This window comes from Bidens hawaiensis, unplaced genomic scaffold (assembly GCF_021521415.1).
Source record: "Bidens hawaiensis isolate Kalapana, Puna unplaced genomic scaffold, B.hawaiensis_p1.1 tig00020521_1, whole genome shotgun sequence".
NCBI classification, from domain to species: Eukaryota; Viridiplantae; Streptophyta; class Magnoliopsida; order Asterales; family Asteraceae; genus Bidens; species Bidens hawaiensis.
The window spans coordinates 346,239-363,033 of record NW_027493138.1 but is presented as its reverse complement, the minus strand read 5'-3'; the positions used below and the strand labels follow the sequence as shown (position 1 = coordinate 363,033).

At 35.1% G+C, this 16,795-nt stretch overlaps 1 pseudogene; it reads right to left on the bottom strand.

Annotated features, from left to right (window-relative positions):
- Positions 1 to 9,707: 9,707 nt before the first annotated feature.
- LOC143561003 (zinc finger BED domain-containing protein RICESLEEPER 2-like) lies at positions 9,708 to 16,451 on the bottom strand (annotated as a pseudogene).
- Positions 16,452 to 16,795: the final 344 nt, after the last annotated feature.

The window sequence follows — 16,795 nt, the reverse complement described above, 5'->3', positions numbered from 1 at the left end:
AAGCGTTACCAAAATGTCTACCCGATCGAGAGTCTTCATCTTAACTTTCTAACCAATATCGCTGGTCATATCTGTTTATTTTTCTTACCATGAAACAGCATACCTGGATCTTCCAATTTCCATGGCTTATTTTTGGTGAAATTTCACATTTTTCATGTCATCACTTTTGGTTGCCTCCGTACCCTTTTACTGTTGTTCATTTCCATCACGATCACGAAATCTGCTTCTTTTGTCTTCAAGATTTCCAAACATAAGAAAAGGAGCCAGGCCCACTTCCCATTCTTAAAAAATTGTTTTTATTTTTATTTTTTTTCGCATATATATGTGTGTGTTTGTTTTTGTATCTATATATGCTAATGACATGACGCAAGAACATATGAAGTCTTGTTGGTTACTAAAACTAGTATATATATTAGTAGCTGCTACAATTTGTGAGGGTGAATAAAGTAGCAGCACTCTTGAGATCATTGTCTTCATTTTGTTGTTGGTAAGGTCCATTATCTTCTTTTGTGAAGAATGCAACATTCTCTTCTTTTGTCAAGGCTTTGTGATTTCCATCATTAAAGAGTGTTTCTTCACTGCATGCAAAAAAATCAAATGAGATCAATAGTTTAAACAATGATCATTTGTAAAAAATAAATAATAACAACAATAGGTGTATTGGTTTTATTAATCCCAACTACCATCTTTTGGTCAATGACGGTCCCATCTTTTAAGGTATTTGTTCCCAACGGTCCGCAACTAACATAATCCTAATGTCGTTACTTGCAGGTCACTGGAAAAATGTTTTTGGCCGGAAAAGTCACATTTTTAGTCGGAAAACTCAACTTGAACACCAACACCACTACCAACTGACTGATCACCAACCAACCACCACCACTTGAGTCGCGTACCGTTGGGAACAAATATGATAAAATGTGGGATCTTATAAGCCAATTTGATAGTTAGGACCGGCAACGATCAAATTATGATAGTTGGAATTAATAGAAACTAATATACCATAATAATAGGTGTTTTCCCAAGCTCTACTCTACGTGTGGGATAATATTGTGTACGTGTACGTGTACGTTTGTTTGTTATGTAGACGTTCAATAGAGAACCAATTTAAAAGTGAGCCGACAATTGTATAATCATATTTTAACGCTGAAATATTTATGTGCATTGCAATATTGCATGATTTGTTCTTTTGTCATTCATGTAACTGTATCTGCTAAAAATTAAGGGATCTAATAACTAGATTGGCCGTTTGATAGCCTCTTAAATTCTTAATGATTCCATTAAGAGACTACCTCTGAATCAGTGAAAAACTGTTAGAGTGTGTTTGATTATACTTCATAATTGCTCGGTGAGCCTCTGATTCAACACTTAATTACTTAATTGGTAAACAGTCCTAAGTGGTAAAAAAATTGTATTTTGACCATTTATTATTAGCCTTTAGGTGGTTCGATATTCATGCAAGCATATACATGTAAGGGAGAATAAATAAACCAAAATTTTGATCGATAACTATTAATTGAGGACAACAAAGGCAAATATATTTTAATTTAAGGAGGAGATCACACACCTGGCTTCATTAATATCATCGAATTCAAATTTAAACTCATGTCTTTCTCCCGCAGGAATCTCATTAATCAAAAGCCCTTTAAACTGCTCGCATTCATCCACGGGCGGCTTCACCTCCAAGCAAACGGCAGAAGACGCGGGCGAATTACTCATGTTCGCCCATGAATTCATCTCCTGAACGCGCGCCTCCTCCTGCTCGTTCAAATTCTGTTCCACCAAAATATACTCTCCGTCATGATATTGATCATGATCTTTTTGTTGTCCCATCTGACCTAGATCAAGGTCAAAATCAACGCCCTCAATTAATAACTGATCATGCTGATGTTGATGTTGATGCTGATGCTGAGGCTCATGCAGATGATGATTATTATTATCATTATTATTATTATTATTATTATTGTTAACGTTTTGGGCGTGTGCTCGACAAAACGCAAGCTGGTGCAAGACAATCTCAAGCTCGGCGCGCGAGATCTCAATCTGGCGCTGGAGTTCTCTTATGATCCGGTAACACCCGCCGACCGGGTCGTGAGCCCGGACGTCCGCCTGGTACATAATCGTCCGCATTGCTTCGTCCTTTTGCGGCTTATCGAGATCACGAATAATTTTGGTAATGTTGCTGACTCCAAACAATTTATGGGCGTTTTGGAACTGGCGTTGGCGGTCGTGTGGGAAATAAGGCGCAAGGACGCAATCCGGCGCGCACTTTCGACGTTGGTAGCGGCACGCGGCGCAGGCTTGCGTGGTGGAGTTGGAGCGGGTGGTGGTGGTGGTTGATGATTGTGGTAGCAGCCGGTGGTGGTGGTGGTGGTTGGTGATTCTGTTATGATTAATAATGATATTATTATTAATATTATTGTGGTTGTTAGACATAATTGGGTATAAATGAATGATTGAATGAATGCGAGTGCGGCTCCTGAGGGATTGGAGGTTTCCGGGCAAGGAGACAATGACGGCAGCTTTCGGGGATGGCGTACGTAGGTGGGTTGGTTATTATTATTTTTGAAGACAGCCAGGTGAGGCTACTAGGTAACGGTTTTCTCGTACCACGTGGGAAAAACCGTTTTCTGACACGTGTGGTGGCTTTTATGTTTATTTTTTGGTAATTTGTTTTGTGATGTGTGTGGCTTAAATGTATGGTGGAATGCTTGCCCGGTATTATCGGTAACTTCTTTTACTCTTTCTTTTGGTATCCAACTACTTCTTCATGTTTAAGATTTGTTAATAAAATGTTTTGACTTTTGACCAAAGTACGGAATTGGTATTGTTTTGTTAATGAAAAATGGTTGTTACTACTTACAACCAATGTTTTAAAAACCAAGTTATTGGCTAAGACGATGATTGTGGTAGTGTATTGGTTTACATGTATGCTTAAAATAAACTGTTTTTGTTTGTGCTCGAGCCCGATGCATTAGTTGATAATTAAAGAGGCAACTAAGAATTGGTAACTTACGGGATTGTGAGGTATAGGGGAAATTAACGAAAGTATGTGTAATGTGTTTGGGGATTAATTAACTAACTCAGGGGTTATTGTTGCCTCACAATAATGTAGGGGGCTAAAGGAGTGAATGTGAAGATATCATATTCGTGACACACAAAATTAACTTGACTAGCCATTTTGGGAATGCTAGACATTAAGAATTAAGAATGAGATTGGTATCGTACTCGCACTAAACTCGTATAACAAATCAATAAATCTAGGTACACATACCCGAATTTTATGGTACGAGTACTTTAGGTATGATACTCGCTTTTGTATCACTAATTTTTATTTTTTAAATATACACTAAACTTGGTATTGATACAAGGACGATACCAACATTCAGTTATCTTTAATACTATAACCAAAACCATAATGTCACAACTAAAACATAATAAAAAACTAAAAATGAAATAAATCAACCATAATATAAAATTAGTTCATTGTGGTTGTTACTAGTTACCAATTGGAAGAAGAAGAAGATAACTAGGTTTTGATTAGAACTGTTAGTACATAATAAAAAGATTTAGTAAATCTTTGTACTCTTACCTGTACCGAATAGACGGCTATGGGTGCAGGTACATATGTAAGGGTACTGAATGAGTACATGTATAAATATTCGGGGGGGAAAAAACTCGTCCCTACCAGACATGTATTTGTTACTTTGTGAGCTGTTGGTGATTCATCACTCAAGAATGTAATGTATGCATAAGTCTTCTAATAAATATGAATTAGCTTTTGAGGGAATAATTGGTGACGATATCAATAAGAGAGAGCCAAGATTTTGTACTATAAATCCTCTTTTTAGGTACGGATTCTTTATTTTCTTATTTTTATCTAAACTCAAAGATTTTGATGAGATTAATGAGATACAGTGCTTATGATCAAATTTGGAAGACTTGTGGTGTAGTTTATTGATAGCTACAGGTTTTAGTGGTTATCAACAAACCAAAATCGAGTCTTTCATGGAATTGAAGTAAAAGCGTGCAAATTTGTCAAAAATCTAGGTTTTGTAGGCATCACTATGGGCATGTATATTTTGTATACAACCAAAAATCTAGGTTTTGTAGAATGTATTTAGAGCATTCTATGTGAGAAACATAATTTTTGAGAACGTTTGATAAGTAAACTTGAACCCATAGTAAGTTTGTAGAATATATGAATAGATTTCAGTGTGAGAAGTAGAATGCAAGAGGACGTTCAATATGAAAACCCGAACGTTCAATTTGCGTGTGACATCAAATAGTGTTTTGGTGTGAGTTAAAAACCGTGACCTTAAATACAAATTGTAAAAAAACTACGGATCTTATGGGTATATTCTTCTTCAATAACAACCCTTAGAAAATAGTATGACATATTTTTATATTTTTAGGACACGTATAAAATAAAATATATCTTAAATTATAATGATATAATGATATAAATAAATTTGGGGCATTTCATTTATTTTCCCAGATTTGGGCGCAGCATCAAACCATACATACGCAGTTGCAAAATTGATAGAGAAAATTTTGGGTTCGTTTCTTCTTCCACCGTATAAATAAATAATTTTATATTATCCGGTCAACGCAATCTCAAATTTCTTTGAATCTTTTCGAGGTGTTAATATTTAGGTTTGGTTTCTTTTCTTCTCCCTTTTCCTTTTCAATTCATCTTCGTATATTCATTATTATGTGATTGATTACACACCTGTTTGATTCTTGGTTGCTTTGATTGATTTGTACGGAGCTCCGATTAGTTTTAGGGTTCATCGATTTGTGACTTTTGTTGTATGTATGTATGAATCATGAGTTGTTGATTGTATATGAAGAATATAGGATTTGAGATTGATTTATCAATTAACAGGCTTATGTAGTTTTATGTTTTCAATAAGCAGTTTGAAATTGCTTATTTCAACTTTGGGTTGCGGCGAAACTTGTTGCCCGCTTCGCTTACCTGCCTCTGCCTCTTTATTGTAATTGATTCTTTTTGTCGAGAAAAAAAATGACACCTTTAGGTGAAATAAGTAAGTTGATTTTCTAATTTTGTGCATAAGCTGTTTAAATAAGCAATCTCAAACACCCTCAATAGCTGGATAATTGTATTGTTTGTTTACATTTATCTCAATAATCACATTTTCTAAAGCAATATGTAATTTGATTTTTCAACTCTGACTAGCTCACCTTTATCTCTTGGGATTATATTGTTGTTTCGGTTACCCGACTGATAGAACCCTTTAAGCGTGTTGGACTCCAAGAACATAAAGACAAACTCTTTCTGCTTTTTCATTTGTTGTAATATTGAACTTACAATGTCTTTAAATCTTTAATAACATGCTTACAAACTAAAATAAACATAAGGGAAAACCCTACGTGAACATTACTGAAAATAAAAACTCAGAATGAAATTAATAATAGCTAAGTTGCATGAAATTGTGTTGATTCTGTAGCACGTATCACTAAGTGTTCGTAGACATTGGTTTATTCATTTATGCATCCATTCGTGTCAACATTTGTGGTTTTTTTATAGAATAAAGACATCATCTTATTAAGAAGACTAATATAGACAAGTAAAACTGCATTTTTTGTTATATGTATCAAAATATTTTCATTCTTGTTGGTTTTGAATTAGTATATAATGTCTATTGCAGGCTACAGAAGATATGAGTGTAAAACCAACAGTTGCCTTGAGGGCTATACTGGTCGGGGGTATAGCCGCCTTTGCTAAGGTAGCTGGAGCGGCTAAAGCTGCTGGCGGTGTTAAACTGGGTGCCGCTGCAGCTGCTGTGACAGCCGCCGCTGGTGCCACCGTGGCGGGGTCAAAACAAGATGCTAACCAGTCACCCAAATGATGGTTTTATACAAGTAGATAGGATGGTTTGTGTTCTAATAGTTTGTGAACTTCTGAGGGTATTAATCCTAGCATAAAATTTCTGAATGGTTTTTGTTCAGATGAAATGATGATTTGATTTCATGTTCTTGATGTTGCGGACCTCGTTAACATTGTATTTCTGAGTTATATTTTGAGGAGAAACAAAGAACAAGAATATTAGAAAAATGTATGTTTTCAGTTCTTCTAGTTCTAGGACACAAAAGACAGAAACCGGATGGAAGTTTTGGTAAATTTTATTCCCTAATTTTCTTTTTAAAAGCAAATGCAACATGTCTTTTCAATTTATATATTTTATGAGCTGGTTGATATTTTTATACACCTTTTTTATTTATAAAGGAATATAACCAAGTCCCTGATTCCATATTTTTGATAAAATGTTGTAAAATGTACAGTTAAAAAATACTGAGTCACATGAACATGACAATTATATCACAATAAATAAATTTATTCATAAATAGAAGTATCCATAGTTGAATCAGCACTAAAACATGAGCAACTACTAGCCTATAAATCAAATAGGAGATGGTTGTGCTGGAATGCATTCCAAGAACCCCTCATAAGATTCTAAACTATATAAGGTTTAGATATGATGATAGCAAACCACCAGAGCATTTGTTGTCACGCCTTAGATCCTTCAAGGGTTGCACAATCGACTAAATAAGGTTTGAAAAGTCCATTTCTCAAATACTGAGTGCAAGTAAAGACTACGATTTCGAATAAGAAAATGACCAGAATGTCTATTTGACCCATTAATATCAAGATTTTTTGTATTTGACCATGAAATTCCTAATACTTCCATCCTAAGACTGCCGATTTGCCGCTTTTGAATTATATATCTGACAGTATTTAGAGCCAACCATGTTCTTACACACGTCCTAATACGAGGGTTTTCATTTCTTAATTTTTTTAAACTTCATGAGATGCTAGTTACTAAAAACTAACAAGCCACCAATCTAAAACTAGCTTATGCCAATATTTGATAAACCACCAATATAATACTACAACTATAAGACTAGCTTCCATCAATATTTGAAAAATAAATTGGCGGCTCTTAGGACAGGTGACAAATTTTGATTGACTTTAAAAACTGTCAGATTAATAATAAAAAGGCGACGGGGCAAGGGTTAGAATAAACAAATTTGGAAAATCTTGGTCAAACAAACGAATTGTTAATTTTGATTGATCAAGTGGACCATGGTTTCTCAACGGAGATCTAGGTTCAATCTTCGCATACAACACAACACTTTAGGGCATGAGTGTAAGAAAGACTAACAAGATCTTTGTGATCTCCAACTCGATATTGAGGGTAGAGGTGCACAAATCGGGTTTTTCAAATACCCGGGTTCGGGTATGATCGGGTATTAGAAAATCGGGTATTGGTAAAAACCGGGTCGGGTCCGGGTATTGCCTCTAAAAACCATACCCTATGCATCGGGTTTGGGTAGAGTATAGAACCGGGTATTTGAATACCCTATTTTCGGGTATTGAAAAAACCATATTTGTGGGTTTTTTCGGGCTTTTTTCCAGGTATTTTCGGGTAAAGATTGAATTTTTTAAAAGGTTGCACTTTTTAGGGGTATTTTTCGGATATTTTTAAGATATTATTCGGGTATACATCGGGTGTTTGAAATACCCGGTTTCGGGTATTGGAAAAACCTGGTTCCGGGTATGGAATCGGTTCGGGTTTTCGGGCATTACCGGGTACAAATCGGGTCCGGTTCGGGTTCGAGTTTTAGTGCTGAAATGCATACCCTATCCGTACCCTACTGGTAGGGCCGGGTATTAAAAAACCGGTTCCGTGTTTTTATTTCGGGTCCGGTTCCGAGTTCGGGTTCGGGTTTTAGTGCCGAAATGCATACCCTATATGTATCCTACGGGTAGGGTCGGGTATTAAAAACCCGGGTATTAAAAAAACCGGTTTTGGGTCCGGTTTCGAGTTCGGGTTTTTTGTGCATCTCTAATTGAGGGCGTCCGGATTTTACCATCAGTGGACCTTCGGACGGGTGGGTTTTCTCCGAAACTGGAGTTAACTTGGAAACCCTTAAGAGCTCCGTATAGCTATATTAGACCAGGTGGCCTTTTGCCATTAGGTAATTCTTTGTTTGTTAGCGGTTACTCGACTTGGCCCAGTTTCAAGGGCAGCCCATTTCTTGCAGTCCAAACAGTTAAAGCGGGTAAAATTGTATCTTCTCTTACTACCTACATGCGGTTAGTCGGCAAAATGGAAATCGAAAGCAAAATCCGCCTTCAAACACCCTCTGACACCATCGATTTCGGCAGAGGAGGGTTAGGGATTACCTCCACAGACCGTACAGTTTCCCGCCATCACATATCCTTCAACCTCCACGAAAACGTGAAAGGCAAAAACCCAATTTGGGTACGCCATTGGGAAGTTAGGGTTTACAAAAGCACCGAACGAGGTGAACTGAAACCCGGAGACTCGTTCTGCGTGTCTTCGAAGACTCCTGTTTGGTTTCATCTGAACAGGATTGCGTCTGAAGATGATTCGGATGCAACAGTTGGATTTGACGAAGCGTTGGCGGAGGTTTCGGGGATTGATTATGATGAAATTGAGACTGGTGATTTATCAGATATCGATCCTGTTAAAGGTTTGTTGTGGTTTATGAATTTGGGGGTTTTGCAATTGATTTAAGGTTTAGGGATGTGAAGTTATGCTGTTATGATTTTAACTGATTTAGGGGTATAATATCAATCAATGGAAGGGTGCAGCCCCAAAAGTGTTCACCGTTCAGTTCGGAATCGGTTTTAAATGATTTAAAACTTCAATTTTAAATTTTACTTTTTGAAAATCTTTCGGATTCGGTTTTGCCATTTGAGCTTGAAAATTTGGGGCATGTAATTTTCCTTTTTGTCTCAAAATATTGAATTTTGGTCTAAATCATTTTGTTAACTAAGAGTTAAATGATGATTTCTATACATTTGAGCTACATTATTTGAGTTACATATTTATTATATTCTTATAAATAGCCAAAAAATCAAAAAACTCTATAAATTCGGTTTTTTTTGGTGGTTTGGTTTTTTTGGTTTAGGATCGGATTCATAAGCACCCCTAATTGGTGTTTGCAGAGTTCAATTCTGTTGTTATGGGACACGAGTTTGATGGCTACGCGGAGAAGTTGATCCGTGACATAAGGAACTGGAATTGGTTTCTTGAAGAACCTAACAAAGATAGTGACGACGAAGATGAGGAAAAATCAAGAAATAAGAGGAAAAAGGGTGGAAAGAAGGGTGGCGATGATGATGATGATGATGATGATGTTTGGACGGGTGAGAGTGAAGAGGATGTTGAGGTGATGAAGAAATTGAGGAATGACCCGAAACCTAAGTATTCGACTAGATCGAAAGATAAAAGCAAAAGGGGTGCAGGTGCAAGTAAAAGTGCTAAAGATGACGTGAAGATGAAAGCAACGTGTGACGATGATGAAGAGGAAGACGAGGATGATGAAGATGAAGGTGATGAAACTTTAGGGGGGTTCATAGTCGATGATGAGGATGCAGGAGAAGGAGATGAGGATGATGATGAAGAGGAAGAGTTTGAAGAAGATGAGGATGATGAGTAGTTGTTGGTTTAGAGTGATTTAGGATGTTTTGTCTTTTTTATGTTGTTATATGATTGTATGCTAGTAGTATCATGTACAATTACCTAGTACTCTACAAAGAATCTCAATCAAATCTATAATACAGTAGTCATATGTTTAGTCATTGTTTTTCACCACAAACTGATTTAACATTAGATCCTAAGTAAGTAAATAATGAAACTATGATGGTGAATGTCTCAAGGTACAACATCAGAGAATTGATTATTTGGTTGACCAACGGTATCGATAATCAAATCCATACTGTTCATTTCGATTGGCTCGAATTGCGGCATCAGATGATTTGGATCCCAATTTTCACCAAGAATCGAGTCGAAATTCTCTGGTGGATGATGATCAAGAACTGAACACGAATAATCCATGAATGATGGTGGAAGCGGAGGAAGATCAACATCAACATCAGTTTCGCTGTGAATCTCACTTGGCTGGAATTGCATGATCAGATTATCTGGGTTCCAGTATTGACCAAGAATAAAGTCAAAGTCAAAGTTTTGGTTACCAAAACTCTCTTGAGAATCATAGCTTGGAATAATATCAGTCTTTTTGTTTATCAGATTAGTGTCAAGAAGCTTCTTCTTTATGTTGGAGTTGCAGAAGTTTTTAATGGCGCTATCTGTTCTTCCTGGTAAGTATTTTGCTATTTCTGCCCATCTGCTCTCAAAACAAATAACAAGATATATCAAGATTTTTATAAATATAAAATAATAATGACTAAAATATACCAAAAATCAGTTTCATATACTTGTTTCCCAAGTTATTGTGTAGATTGACTATGAGCATGGCTTCTTGAGAAGAGAAATTTCCTCGTCTTAAGCCCGGTCTTAAAATATTAATCCATCTTAATCGACAACTCTTGCCACTTCTTCGTAACCCTGCTTTATAAAAAAACGAAAAAGAAAAAAACCAGTAAATGTGTCAATAAAGATCATGAAGGTGGTCATGTTTTTCAGTGTGTTTTACACATCTAGTTATGTCAAAAGATAAGTCATTCATTTAGCCTATGTAGATATCTACTTTTACAATCTTACTATCATTTCAGACTTTTCCCATTAATAATGACTTAAACTAATGTGATAGCAACGGTCAACGCAACAAAGTGTATAGATTTGCGCATGTATTGTTATCCATGAATGTATATATTGGCGTATGCATTATGCTACTACTATTATTCGTGTGTAAAATGTAAATTTCTAGGGTTTAAGCAAGTAAAAGCACATATGCAAGTAACGAAGATACGTGATCACACATTCATCTTTCTCATTCCATATGCTTGATATTGTTTTGATGTTTTATACGCAAATATAATATAAAAATAAAAATAAAAATACTACTACTATTGGCGTATGCATTCGTGTGTACTATATACATTCGTGTAGAGAAAAAGAATTGGTTAGAAGTGTAGAGAAAAAGAAAACCTGCAAATTTAGGAACAACCCTCCAACAAGAGCCATGAAGACCATGGGTAGACATGTAGTTAACTAGTTTTTCATCCTCTTCTGGTGACCACAGACCTCTTTTCAGTGCGTTGTTCATTTTTCTCTAATGATGAGTGAGTGACCATTGGCAAGCAAATAATGCAATATATATGAATGAACGTGCGCGTGCACGTGTACATAAGCACGCATGTTAATTTATAAACGCTTACGCGCGTACGCATGCGTATGCGATGATGATATTGAATGTCTACAATCAAAATGGAAAAAGTTTTATGTATGGTGCATAGAAAGGGGTTCTTGTAGTCCTTTATGGGTCCCTACCTAAACCATAGTCAAAGTAGTAAAGTTCAAATTAAGGTTTGCTTGTTTTAATGTTTGAAAGACATGTCTCTAGGACTTCACCTGTAGTAGAGTGCAGTAGTAGTTCATTCTATTTTAATCAAAGCAAAGTATGATGCTTTTATTGTAAGATAGAATAAGATTCTAATGTAAGTTGGTAACATATTGACATCAACAGAACTAAGACATTCTGGATCGTTGTTAACGTACCCAAAAGTAGGAATCTAAGTCATGTCTGTGGACTAAGATAGTAGACTTTTGGTACTGTGTCGTTTTTAATAAACGTTGTTATACGCATCATGATGGCTGTAAGCCTATAAGTGAACCCTAAATATAATTTTACAAAATCATGGTTAGTCATTAATAGGGTTTGACAAGGATTCGTTTATTAAAATTGCGTATTAAAACCGAGGAAGTCGAAATCACAATTAAAACAAGTACGAATGATTCTTAGCATATAGTCCCCCACCAATCCATCATGTTCAGTGTAATCTACTTAGAAAGGTCACATCACTCTAATAGTTTGAATATAGAACATTTTTAGGGACATCGTGACTTCAATCGATTCAATGCGCGCTAGTATGTTTTTTAGAAAACCAACCCCACAAACTTGATAGCTTATTTGGCATTAGAATCTGTGTTCGAATGGCTTGTGAATCCGACTAATGATGTATTTCTATAGACGTGTGATATGTAAACGACTATTAGTTTGATAAAAAAAAAACATCTTTCATAGGTGGTCTTAGTAATATTCATGATTTTGTGTGTTTATCAAACGTGTCTCACCAAAACATTACTATTTTCGTTTTCATTTTATTAACAATAAACTCATAAACCAAACTGAGCTCAATATATATACCATTTGTTACACTAACCAATCATTAACGTTACTCGTCTTAGATAACAAACAAATTTAAGTGAGAACTGCAATTAGAAGGTTAACTTATGTGTGAAATTGCGATTAGAAGGCGTGTTGTGGTCGACTGGTCGTGCACATCAAAATTTAGCTATCTAGAAACTCAAAGCTTGACAAACTTTCGAGTTTTCGTATCTTTAAGGTTTAGTATTGGGAAGCCGGAAATGATAAGAACTAGATTAAATGAGAGACCTAATCAATGATGCTCCAGTTCTCTACTATGATGATTGATGAGGCTGAATGATCCTTACAAGATACTATCTTACATATATTCAATGTATTGATTTTATTTATAATTTTTATAAATTATAATGCTTCAACATAGAAATATCAATAAATAATAAAGTTAAAATTAAATCTTACTTGAATGTAACAAATGTAAGCCGTGACCAAGCAGGTCGTTTTCACTATCTCATGAAGTGATGTCAATGTGACATTTGAATGACTTTTAGTAACTACTAACTGTTATATCATATACGTGTAACATGTTAAGAGGGTGATTTTAACTTTTAAGAACCAAGTTAAGTCAGATCAGTAATTTATATATTGTTAAATCCAATTTCAAAATCATATAACAGTTCAAGTAAAAAAAATGTTATTCAACCCAAAATGTGGCACTATACAAAAGGGAATGAATGCTCTGGTTGTTGATAATGAATTTTGGTTTAATAAATATGACCTCATATTAAATGATATATATATTTATTTATTTTTTACTTTTTGAAAAAAAAAAGAAAAAACAAGTTGGAGATATCGTGCATTGTGAGGGCTTGAACTCTCTGTTTATCCAGATAATCATCAAGTGCCGAGGCCTAACAAGAACCAATAAATTTAGTCATCAAAAGAGAGTGTGACACAAAATGTTAGGATCAGACGGGTCACATACACGAACACAAATCACACACCATTCAGCTCACAATCAAGAACAACACAAAGATTTATAGTGGTTCGGTCCGGCTTTGACCTACATCCACTCTCGGTAACTAGGAGGCTTTTATTACTTGTTTGATGATATAAAACATATACAAGATCAATCTCTTATATAGAGATTAAAAAATGAATTTGTCAAACAAAGAAATTAATGTTGCAGAAGAAATAGATAACACACAGTTGTCTTTAGCCACTTCTTTTGACAGGCTGCAAACATGATTGCAGTTTTCACACATGTTTTTCTGCCTCTGTTTTTTGACAAACCACAAGAGTGGCTTCACACTCAACTAGGGGTGGCAAATGGGTTGAGTTGGGTTGGGTCGAACGAGTCATGGGTCGAAATGGGTCATAGGTCAAAACGGGGTTGGGTCGAAACGAGTTTGGGTCAGAACGAGTCAATTCAAAAAAATGGTTGTTTTGGTTTGGGTCAAAACAAGTTTGGGTCAGATCGAGTCGTAACGGGTTTTGGTTTTTTTTTTTACTTTTATTGAACAAGGATAACGGCGGGCACATTTTAGCTTTTTTAGATTTTTTGTTTTTTGTTTATATTTTGATTTATGATTTTTTTATCAATTTTTTTAACTTTTTTTTAGGAGTTTTTTTATCTCAACCCATTTGGACCCATTCCAACTTTTAGCTTGACCCATTTTGACTCATTCACCATTCCTACTTAAACCCATAATAACCTTATGTTGATTTAGAGCTAAACATCACTATATTTTTGTGTGTTTTTTTTGTTTCTTTGGTTTGTTTATAACTTTATATAAAAATCTTGATATGTACGATAGTAAACTTTCACATTATTTCTAAAGTGTTAAAAAAAGCTATATTAGAGTATAAATAAATAACATTTAAAGAAAAAAAATAAGTTGTATTTTACTATAGACAATACTTTACCTCAAAGATTAATACATTAAAGACTTAAAAGATAATAAATGTTAGTTGTGTAGCATCATCCCAAAATATTTAACTTGGTCATTAAAAATGGGTTATAGCTATAATCGCTACCCATGGGCCATGGCTATTGTTTGAACAGATAACAAAATACCTATTTATTATTTCATAACCACCCAAATAGTTACAATACCAAAAGTCTAATCCAACTATCACTAACCATTCGCAATCGTCACACCAGCCAACAACTTCCCCAACTCCTCATCATTCCTCACCTTGATCTCGTTTTCTTCTAAATATGAAAAAAATGAAAGTTGCTTATTAACAAATATGCAAACATATAATTAAGTTGCAAAGAGAATGAGCTTTTAATACCTTCTTTATCAACATAAGTTGCTACCATTGTAAGTCGGAATCAATGCTTCTATGTCTTCTATAAGTTGTTCCTCGATATCGCTCTCGTTTTCATTTAAATAAGTCAAAAATGAATGTTATTAACATATATATACAAACATAAAATTAAGTTGCAACGATAACAATATTTTAATACCTTCTAAAACATCCAACCAATCTTGAGTGCATAGAAACGCCTCAACATTTGATGATAGTAGTGAAGTTCGATACTTGTTCAAAACTCGACCCCCCAACACTAAAAGATGATTCAGAAGCAATGATATTAATTGGGATGCTCAATATATCGCGAGCCATTAGAGCCATTTTTGGATACCTTCCTTGTTTATCCTTCCAATATTGTAAAACATCAAGTTGTTGTTTTTTGTCACGTCGGGGTTCCTCTAAATACAATGTTAATTGAGACTTTTCGTTAATAACATTTCTATATTCGCTTTGAAATGACTCAAATCCCTCCAACGTATCGTCACCAACATTTGAACTCTCGGGTATCGAAGAATCATGCATTGTCTTCGATTGAATATCATACTCCATAAATAGCTTATGAATGCCATCAACAATACTCGTCAATTTCTCTTTTCGCTCTTCATCTTTCATGTCAAGTTTTGAAAAACAATACTCAACAAGCTTAACCTTGTACCGTGGATCTAGAATAACCGCAAAAGACAATACCATACTATAACTTTCCCAATATTTATGAAACTTTTCTTTCATGCGTTTTGCCATGTTACTTATATCATCATCCGTATTGCGAATCGCATCTTCAATATGCAATTGAATTTTCCACACTTCATGGAAATATAAGTTGGATGTAGGATACGAGCTTCCAGAAAACAAAGTCGTGATATCATAGAAAGGTTTCAAAAATTTGGTGATTATTTCTACCCTTGCCCATTCCTCTTTTGATGGATTTGTATTGAAATTGGAATCAACTAGTGCCAACCGAGAATAAGCCCGACGATAAGCCAATGCACAATCAAGCATAAGATAGGTAGAATTCCATCTCATTACAAGATCTTAACGAACATGTTTCCCACATCGTAATGAAAGTGATTAAATGCAATCTGCAAACTTACATTTTCGAGCAGAACTTCCTCTCACATACTTAACCGAATCTCGAACCTTTTCAATCGATTCTTTAATTACTTTCAATCAAGCTTGAACAACAAGATTTAACACATGGGCTGAACAACGCACATTAGTAAAATCTCCATCACACAACAATACGTCATTCAAACGTAAATGGCTTTTTAAAGAAGCTACTAAAACATCATTATACTTTGCATTATCTAGTGTGATTGTAAAAATGTTTTTCTCAATACCCCAATCTGCTAACAAATTGATTATATTTTCCGCTATAATGAAACCACTATGAGGGGGGAGGTATAACTCTAAAGTTTAGCACATTTTCCTTAGAACCCAGTCATCGTCAACATAATGAGCTGTCAATGCCATATATCCGTCTGTCGTGAGAGAAGTCCATAAATCAGAAGTCAAACATATCCTACTAGTTACACCTTGTAATTTGTCTTTAAGAATTATCTTCTCTCGATCATATACTTTTAAGATATGGGCCTTTGCAGTGTTTCTTGTCATGTCCTTCACATCAGGATGTAAGAATTTGTGCAAATCTCTTATTCCCTCGTGCTCAACATAACTAAAAGGATAGTTATGTTTGAAGATAGAAATTGCTATCTTCTCCTTATACATTTCTAGATCTAAAGGGGCACGTTTTCTTGGTGGACCTGGCTCATCAAGATCAAAACACACAGGGATATGTCGTTTTAAGTTAGATGTTCCCGAAGCAGTTTTGTACTTCCTTCCACACACTTTACAACTTACTTTCTTAATACCATCATATTCAACGGGTAAGCGGTCAAAGTATTCCCAAACATGAGAACGTAGTTTACTCGAAACATCTGAATTAAATTCATCATCGTGTTCCTCAACTACACTATGTCGATCAAATCCAGTGCTGCATGACATATTTGCCAAATATTCTTGACTCTTGACCTACCAAAAGTCAAGTAATAAAGAAAAAAATGTTACAACAATGCATAAGACAACACCACCTAACCAATGATACAATCATCACTAAATAAAATGATTCAACTAAATTCAGTGACTTTTACCAGATACAGACCACCATTTCGAACAATTCGTAACTCAAACACAATTCCAAAATTCTACGATATACTGTTTCTAAAACGAATAACCCATTCATTTCACACTTAAAATAAATAAATTCAACCTAGTTTCACACTTAATTTCACCTCTAAACAATTCACGAGCCGCACAAATAACAGATAATAATAATAATAATAATAATAATAATAATAAT